The following is a 9,989-nucleotide window of genomic DNA, read 5'->3' on the forward strand; positions in this document are numbered from 1 at the left end:
TCATGATGTACTCTGCATATAAGTTAAATAAGCAGGGTGACAATTTACAGCCTTGATGTACTCCTTTTCCTATTTGGAACCAGTCTGTTGTTCCATGTCCAGTTCTAACTGTTTCTTCCTGACCTGCATACAGGTTTCTCAAGAGGCAGGTCAGGTGGTCTGGTATTCCCATCTCTTTCAGAATACTTAAGAGTCTACAACTATGTGGTCTAAAGCTCAGAAGTTACAGCAACCATGCTTTCCATTGTATATAGCCAGAGTGGTGAATGGAGCAATGCTGAGCAGCGGGGTGGGCAGCAGGGGGGGATTCCCAACAGTGTTCACGTCCTTAGTTCAAGTTGTTCTGCATCTCCAGCTGCATTCTTAAGCCTGAGTTTTGTAAAATACTCTGATATCATTATAAGCTTTTCCTTTTCACTTAACTAGCTCAAGTTAGTTTCCACCATATATTTACAGGACAGCCTAATTAATACAGTGTCCAGCGTTCCTACCTTCAGTGGCTCCAAGTTTGTTTCTCAAGGTGTAGGCTTTCTACGCTAATTACACAGACTTGTATTTCAAATATTATTTCAATTTCTGTCTAAAACCTTTACTCTACAGAAAAAGAAACTGTGATAAACACAGCTTTGCCAAGAAGTTTCACCTTGACTGACCCTGAACGCAGCAGTGGGGAAGTTTTAACAGGCCTTTTTGGCTTTAGGCAGGAAAAGGATGACCTGGATGTGGTCTGTGATGAGGCTCCATTTCTTGGCATGGATGTCAGCTCTAAAGATACCCACTCCTACTGCTCTCTCCTAATGCAAAGTGATCATGGAACTTTTTAAACTCACTATCATTCATGCAGCTTGTTCAGGCTCTATGGTAGAAATAGAAGTAAAATCTGAAAAAGACAGATTTTTACTTTCAAGGAGTTTTCAGTGTATGTGAGGAGACAGGTAAACAAGTAGCTAAAGTGCCATCTGGAAGGTATTGTCATGGGGCAAAGGGATAAGGAGGAGCGGAGTCATTTGTTTGGCATGGTTTATTCAAGGAAGGCCTCATGGAGTGGGCAGTGTGAGAGAAGATGGTAGAACTCTCAAGACAGAGGAGACAGGCGGCAACACACGCGATGGCAATGCAGATGGCTCAGTGCAGCCACTGCAGGCCTGAGCACTGCAGGACCGGAAGTGAGAGAGAGGCAACAGGAGGCGAGACTGGAGAGTAGGTAAGATGGGATCTCGGGATCTTTATACCCCTGCAGTGGGAGCTGGAGTACTGCAGGACCGGAAATGAGAGAGGCAACAGGAGCCGAGACTGGGGAATAGGTAAGATGGGATCCCGGGACCTTTATACCCCTGCAGTGGATCTGGAATTTCCTCAGCAGATCTGTACTGCTCTAACTTCAAGTGTATGTAAAAATCTCCTCAAGCACTTAACAAAATTCAGACTCCTGAGTCCCATCCCCAGAAATTCTGATTCACTAGGGTCAAGGTGGCAGCCACAAATCTGTACTTTTTAAAAGATCCTTAGAATGACTACTATGTTGTTGGTTCATGGAGAAATAGCCTGAAAGACACTGATATAGAGGCTGGGAAATAATGACAGGGTTTTGCTTTGTTTTGTTTTGTTTTAGTGGGAATAGTATGATTAGCTTGTGTTTTAGGATCGTCAGAGAAGGAATGGATAAAGGATATGAAAGAAGTGACAGCCTCTATGGAGGAGGCTGTTGCAGGGGCCCACGGAGAGCTGACTAGGCTATAGCAGAAGCAATAGATGAGAGAGCAAAGACTGAGAGACATGCAGGAAATAGAATTGATAGGTAAAAGTGATAGATTATCCTTAGGGAATTAACACACATGAGGGTATCTGGTTTGATGGGTTAGATGGGTTATATCAGTAACCAGAATCAGCAACATAAGAGTAAAAGCAGATTTTGAGAAAATATTGTGATTTCAGAATACTGAGTTATACAAAATATGCCACTATTTTATCATTAGGGAACGAGAGCCAACTAAGTAGACTGGTTAAAAACAAAGACCACCTGGGTTGACATCCTGACTCTACTGAGGTGTATTTTATATTAAGAATGATGTTGGTTAGTGTTTCCTCATATCGCTGGATTAGATTGTGTTTTCTTTTGTTCTGCTTTAGAAAGTGGAGAGACTTGGTACTCACAGCCCTCAAACACCAATTCTCCTCCTGGGACTGTGTGTGGGAATTTTATGTCATTGAAGACCAGATGACCTGCCCCTCTGAGGAGTTTTGGACTCATGGTTCAGAGGAGGAGGAATCGATGAACTGGTACCCAGCTTCGCTCTTTGTTCTGAGCCCCATCACCACCTATGGCCCGTGAAAGTCAGGCGTTCTCACACCTGTAAAAGAAAAAGAGAAACCTCAACCACTTAGATATTATCTCCAACAGTCAGAAGTATAATAGGAGTTAAGTTTAATGTTTCAGAAGTGATGGGTTAACTTGACTGTTTCTGAACGGGGTTTCTGAATTATAACATTTTCTCTATAATGTAAGGAGATAAACTGAGGAGAGGGGGGAACACTGGGAGCTAAGTTCAATGATATTAGAGCTTGCAGAGTTTGGTGTCCAAGAGCCATTATGTAAATTGCTGGTATATTCTGAGTGGTAGAAAGCACAATAAGCCTCCCATGTTGTCTTAATTTTACTTTTTTTCAGACATTTTTGAAAACTGATCCTCTCAGCAAAAATGCAATGAGGACAATATATTCTTTGTCTTCTTTTTTAATGACAGCTTCAGATCTAGGGAAAGCATTTTCTATTTATCTCTTTTTCTATACATCTCATAAAGCCTATTATTAAAAGATGTTTTTTAGGCAACAGTTCAGTTCAGTTGCTCAGCCATGTCCAACTCTTTGCGACCCCATGGACTGCAGCACGCCAGGCTTCCCTGTCCATCACCAACTCACGGAGCTTACTCACTCATGTCCATTGAGTAAGTCATGCCATCTCTGTCGTCCCTTTCTCCTCCTGCCTTCAACCTTTCCCAGCATCAGGGTCTTTTCCAGTGGGTCAATTCTTCACATCAGGAGGTTAAAATATTGGAGTTTCAGCTTCAGCATCAGTCCTTCCAATGAATATGCAGGACTGGTTTCCTTTAGGATGGACTGGTTGGATCTCCTTGCAGTCCAAGGGACTCTCAAGAGTCTTCTCCAACACCACAGCTCAAAAGCATAAATTCTTCGGCACTCAGCTTTCTTTATAGTCCAACTCTCACATCCCATATATGACCACTGAAAAACCATAGCTTTGACTAGATGGACCTTTCTCAGAAAAGTGATGTCTCTGCTCTTTAAAATGCTGTCTAGGTTGGTTATAATTTTTCTTCCAAGGAGCAAGTGTCTTTTAATTTCGTGGCTGCAGTCACCATCTGCAGTGATTTTGGAGCCCCCCAAAATAAAGTCTGACACTTTCCACTGTTTCCCCATCTAATTCCCATGAAGTGATGGGACCAGATGCCTTGATCTTTGTTTTCTGAATGTTGAGCTTTAAGCCAACTTTTTCACTCTCCTCTTCACTTTCATCAAGAGGCTTTTTAGTTGCTCTTCACTTTCTGCCATAAGGGTGGTGTCATCTGCATATCTGAGGTTATTGATATTTCTCCCGGCAGTCTTATTCCAGCTTGTGCTTTCCCCAGCCCAGCATTTCCCATGATGTACTCTGCATATAAGTTAAATGGGCAGGGTGGCAATATATAGCCTTTTCCAATTTGGAACCAGTCCATTATTCCATGTCCAGTTCTAACTGTTGCTTCTTGACCCGCACACAGATTTCTCAAGAGGTAGTAAGGTGGTTCGATATTCTCATCTCAGAATTTTCCACAGTTTCTTGTGATCTACACAGCCAAAGGCTTTGGTGTAGTCAATAAAGCAGAAGGAGAGGTTTTTCTGGAACTCTGTTGCTTTTTCTATGATCTAATGGATGTTGGCAATTTGATCTCTGGTTCCTCTGCCTTTTCTAAATCCAGCTTGAACATCTGGAAGTTCTCAGTTCATGTACTGTTGAAGCCTGGCTTGGAGAATTTTGAGCATTACTTTGCTAGCATATGAGATGAGTGCAATTGTGCAGTAGTTTGAACATTCTTTGGCATTGCCTTTCTTTGGGATTGGAATGAAAACTGACCTTTTCCAGTCCTGTGGTCACTGCTGAGTTTTCCAAATTTGCTGGCATATTGAGTGCAGCACTTTCACAGTATCATCTTTTCAGTTCAGTTTAGTTCAGTCGCTCAGTCGTGTCCGACTCTTTGCGACCCAATGAATCGCAGCATGCCAGGCCTCCCTGTCCATCACCAATTCCCGGAGTTCACTCAGACTCACATACATTGAGTCAGTGATGCCATCCAGCCATCTCATACTCTGTTGTCTCCTTCTCCTCTTGCCCCCAATCCCTCCCAGCATCAGAGTCTTTTCCAATGAGTCAACTCTTTGCATGAGGTGGCCAAAGTACTGGAGTTTCAGCTTTAGCATCATTCCTTCCAAAGAAATCCCAGGACTGATCTCTTTCAGAATGGACTGGTTGGATCTCCTTGCAGTCCAAGGGGTTCTCAAGAGTCTTCTCCAACACCATAGTTCAAAAACATCAAATTCTTTGACGCTCAGCTTTCTTCATAGTCCAACTCTCACATCCATACATGACCGCTGGAAAAACCATAGTCTTGACTAGACAGACCTTTGTTGGCAAAGTAATGTCTCTGCTTTTCAATATGCTATCTAGGTTGGTCATAACTTATCGTCCAAGGAGTAAGCATCTTTTAATTTCATGGCTGCAGTCACCACCTGTAGTGATTTTGGAGCCCCAAACAATAAAGTCTGACACTGATTCCACTGTTTCCCCATCTATTTCCCATGAAGTGATGGGACCAGATGCCTTGATCTTTGTTTTCTGAATGTTGAGCTTTAAGCCAACTTTTTCACTCTCCTCTTTCACCTTCATCAAGAGGCTTTTTAGTTCCTCTTCACTTTCTGCCATAAGGGTGGTGTCATCTGCATATCTGAGGTTATTGATATTTCTTCTGGCAATCTTGATTCCAGCTTGTGCTTCTTCCAGTCCAGCATTTCTCATGATGTACTCTGCATAGAAGTTAAATAAGCAGCCTTGACGTACTCCTTTTCCTATTTGGAACCAGTCTGTTATTCCATGTCCAGTTCAAACTGTTGCTTCCTGACCTGCATATAGGTTTCTCAAGAGGCAGGTCAGGAGGTCTGGTATTCCCATCTCTTTCAGAATTTTCCACAGTTTACTGTGATCCACGCAGTCAAAGGCTTTGGCATAGTCAATAAAGCAGAAATAGATATTTTTCTGGAACTCTCTTGCTTTTCTGATGATCCAGTGGATGTTGGCAATTTGATCTCTGGTTCCTCTGCCTTTCCTAAAACCAGCTTGAACATCTGGAAGTTCACGGTTCACGTATTGCTGAAGCCTGACTTGGAGAATTTTTTTTTTTTTTTTTTGAGCATTACTTTGCTAGCATATGAGATGAGTGCAATTGTGTGGTAGTTTGAGCATTCTTTGGCATTGCCTTTCTTTGGGATTGGAATGAAAACTGACCTTTTCCAGTCCTGTGGCCACTGCTGAGTTTTCCATATTTGCTGGCATATTGGGTGCAGCACTTTCACAGCATTATCTTTCAGGATTTGAAATAGCTCAACTGGAATTCCATCACCTCCACTAGCTTTGTTCATAGTGATGCTTTCTAAGGCCCACTTGACTTCACATTCCAGGATGTCTGGCTCTAGGTGAGTGATCACACCATCGTGATTATCTGGGTCGTGAAGATCTTTTTTGTACAGTTTTTCTGTGTATTCTTGCCGCCTCTTCTTAATATCTCCTGCTTCTGTTAAGTCCATACCATTTCTGTCCTTTATCGAGCCCGTCTTTGCACGAAATGTTCCCTTGGTATCTCTAATTTTCTTGAAGAGATCTCTAGTCTTTCCCATTCTGATGTTTTCCTCTATTTCTTTGCATTGATTGCTGAGGAAGGCTTTCTTATCTCTTCTTGCTATTCTTTGGAACTCTGCATTCAGATGCTTATATCTTTCCTTTTCTCCTTTGCTTTTCACTTCTTTTCTTTTCACAGCTATTTGTAAGGCCTCCCCAGACAGCCATTTTGCTTTTTTGCATTTCTTTTCCATGGGGATGGTCTTGATCCCTGTCTCCTGTACAATGTCACAAACATCAGTCCATAGTTCATCAGGCACTCTATCAGATCTAGTCCCTTAAATCTATTTCTCACTTCCACTGTATAATCATAAGGGATTTGATTTAGGTCATACCTGAATGGTCTAGTGGTTTTCCCTACTTTCTTCAATTTAAGTCTGAATTTGCTAATAAGGAGTTCATGGTCTGAGCCACAGTCTGCTCCTGGTCTTGTTTTTGCTGACTGTATAGAGCTTCTCCATCTTTGGCTGCAAAGAATATAATCAGTCTGATTTCAGTGTTGACCATCTGGTGATGTCCATGTATAGAGTCTTCTCTTGTGTTGTTGGAAGAGGGTGTTTGCTATGACCAGTGCATTTTCTTGGCAAAACTCTATTAGCCTTTGCCCTGCTTCATTCCATATTCCAAGGCCAAATTTGCCTGTTACTCCAGGTGTTTCTTGACTTCCTACTTTTGCATTCCAGTCCCCTATAATGAAAAGGACATCTTTTTTGAGTGTTAGTTCTAAAAGGTCATGTAGGTCTTCATAGAACCGTTCAACTTCAGCTTGTTCAGCATTACTGCTTGGAGCATATACTTAGATTACTGTGATATTGAATGGTTTGCCTTGGAAACGAACAGAGATCATTCTGTCGTTTTTGAGATTGCATGCAAGTACTGTATTTCAAAGTCTTTTGCTGACCATGATGGCTACTCCATTTATTCTGAGGGATTCCTGCCTGCAGTAGTAGATATAATGGTCATATGAGTTAAATTCACCCATTCCAGTCCATTTTAGTTTGCTGATTCCTAGAATGTTCACTCTTGCCATCTCTTGTTTGACCACTTCCAATTTGCCTTGATTCATAGACCTGACATTCCAGGTTCCTATGCAATATTGCTCTTTATAGCATTGGACCTTGCTTCTATCACCAGTCACATCCACAACTGCGTATTGTTTTTACTTTGGCTCCATCCCTTTATTCTTTCTGGAGTTACTTCTCCACTGATCTCCAGAAGCATATTGGGCACCTACTGACCTGGGGAGTTCCTCTTTCAGTATCCTATCATTTTGCCTTTTCGTACTGTTCATGGGGTTCTCAAGGCAAGAATACTGAAGTGGTTTGCCATTCCCTTCTCCAGTGGACCACATTTTGTCTTAACTCTTCACCATGACCTGCCCGTCTTGGGTGGCTCCACGGGCATGGCTTAGTTTCACTGAGTTAGACAAGGCTGTGGTCCTAGTGTGATGGCTCCATCCCTGCATTTTTCTGGAGTTATTTCTCTACTTATCTCCAGTAGCATATTGGGCACCTACTGACCTGGGGAGTTCATCTTTCAGTGTCCTATCTTTTTGTCTTTTCATACCGTTCATGAGGTTCTTGTGGCAAGAATACTGAAGTGGTTTGCCATTCCCTTCTCCAGTGGACCACATTTTGTCTTAACTCTTCACCATGATCCAGTCCATCCTGGGTGGCTCTACGTGGCATGGCTCATAGTAGTTTTTTAGGAATAGTACTATTTTAAAGTTGAAAAGGTAAGAGGAAATTTAGAAAAAGAGATTAGAGTCCAAAGAACAACTCTTTAATAATGTAATTTCAGACATTCTAGTCAACCCAAGCATGGAAGGACTTTTATGCTTAGACTTAACATGCATTGTGTTAGAGCTCATGTTCTAAACCCATATGAACCATCCTGCTTAAATAATTTTATTAGTGTAGAACACAGAACACAGTAGAGTGTCTCAGGCAGTCTGCTCTGTGACAAGTGGCCAGAAACATATCCACACTGAGATGGGCCTATAATAGGTCATAAGGCACCAGGTAGCCTACCTCACATGTAACTCAGCATGGAGGCAGAAGTACCTCTTCTCTTCAGCCCCCAGCTCCATGCAGTCCTTGGAAGACTTCCTGCAAAAGTTTATGCTACCTGCATATATGATTTGTATAAAAAATGTTAGCTACATTAGCAGCTCCAAACAAGCTAATCTATGTAACAGGATTAAAAAGCCTGTTAAGCCACAAAAGTTTCTCCCTAGACAGGCCAACCTTTCTGGAGCCTATCATGAAGTCCACAAATCAAGAAAGAATTATAATGGAAAAACCCTGCTTCTTAGGATCAAAACACTGGATAGCTGAATAGTCACTTAAAAATCAAGTCCCATAGATCTCAATCAGTGAAGGATTTTATACACTTTTTTCTTGGACTTGTGAAATGTTTCTTTTTCTCTTTCTTCCAGATTTGGCTCTCAATCTTAGCATAGAGCATACATGTAGTGTTCATACAGATGACTCATTTTAGCATCTTAGCTAACAAGGAGAACAGTGTAAGGAGAGCTTTAAAAAACATGGCTTGTATTTTCACCTATGTCTGCAAATGAGCACTTTCTATCTTGGGATTTTGTGATACCTCAAATACACTGCAGAGACTGGGCTGTGGTGCAAGTAGATTATTTTCTTCATACATCTAACTCCTCATCAACGTCTAGGCCCTCAGGTTATGAACAGATGAGATTGTACCACCACCCAGAACAAAAATCACCAGCCCAAACAGTGTGTTCCTATCTTTAATCTGTGTCTGTCTCCACCTGAGACACTCTCTGTGGAGAGAAAGTTGGGCATGGATGGGGAGGGAGTGGGGAGAAGATGTCTAGGTCAGGAGAACATAAGAGGTTTCCTGGAGTTACTAGGACTCTACCTGCTCTCTCCCCCTCGTTCCTGGTGGTTGGCAGTATAATGGTTCCCTCGCAGATGTTCACATCCTAATCCTTGGACTCTGTGAATTTGTTACCTTATGTGAAGAAAAGGACTTTGCAGATGTGATTAATCCTGGATTATCTGGATGATGCAATCTAATCTCACAAATCTTTCAAAAGGGAGGCAGAAGAGTGGGGCAGGAGACAAGATGTGAGAAGGTCTCAATCAGTCACTGCTCACTTTGAAGATGGAGAAGGGGGCCATGAGCCAAGAAACGCAGGTGGCCTCTAAAAATGGTGACCAGTGCTCAGTATACAGCCAGCAAGAAGTTGGGGACCTTGGTTCTGTAGTTGAAAAGAACTGAATTCTTCCAACAAGTTGAATGAGCAGAAAACAGATTATCCCCTAGAAAGAAATACAGTCTATGGACGTCTTGATTTTAGCCCAGTGAGAGAGAGCTTTCTAGACTTCAGACCTACATAACTGTAGGATAATAAATTTGTGTCCGTTTTAGCCTCCAAATTTGTGGTGATTTGTCACAATAGTGATAGAAAATTAAGATATTCCTGTTCCTTCTGTTCATTTTATGGTCACACCCATTTGCTGTCCTCAGTTATTTTTCTGGCTTGTCAAACAACATCTAAGATTAAAAATACTAATGACAACCTTTGTGCTGTACTGTGCTTAGTTACTCAGTTGTGTCTGACTCTCTGTGACCTCATGGACTGTAGACCACCAGCCTCCTCTGGGGATTCTCCAGGCAAGAATACTGGAGTGGGTTGTCATGCCCTCCTCCAGGGGATCTTCCCAACCCAGGGAGTGAACCCAGGTCTCCTGCATTGCAGGTGGATTCTTTATAGTCTGAGCCACCAGGAAAGCCATTACCTGAATTATGGTATCTAATTTTCACAGTAGTAGTTGAGGTAGGTACTACTATTCCCCCAGTTTGCAGGTGACTAAACCAAGACTTGGAAAGGGTAATAGCTCAATGTCAGATTGCTGTTTAATAAATGATACGACCTAGATATCAACTGGGAATGCTTTATGCCTCTGATCCAAGGAAGAATGACTGAAATGCTGACAGTTTCTCAGCTTGTGAAAATCTGAAGCCCTTCCCAGAAATTTGGTGAAGTATGACTTTCACATTC

General features: G+C 42.1%; 1 long non-coding RNA gene across 1 annotated transcript; it reads right to left on the reverse strand.

The window, feature by feature from the left end:
* Window positions 1–2,153: 2,153 nt before the first annotated feature.
* Window positions 2,154–9,542, reverse strand: LOC139185180 (uncharacterized). The gene is made up of 2 exons (XR_011568697.1): window positions 8,843–9,542; window positions 2,154–2,351 (listed from the first exon to the last, which is right to left on the reverse strand). It is a non-coding gene; the product is annotated as an uncharacterized lncRNA (long non-coding RNA).
* Window positions 9,543–9,989: the final 447 nt, after the last annotated feature.

The sequence above is a fragment of the Bos indicus genome, chromosome 10 (genome assembly GCF_029378745.1).
Source record: "Bos indicus isolate NIAB-ARS_2022 breed Sahiwal x Tharparkar chromosome 10, NIAB-ARS_B.indTharparkar_mat_pri_1.0, whole genome shotgun sequence".
NCBI lineage: Eukaryota > Metazoa > Chordata > Mammalia > Artiodactyla > Bovidae > Bos > Bos indicus.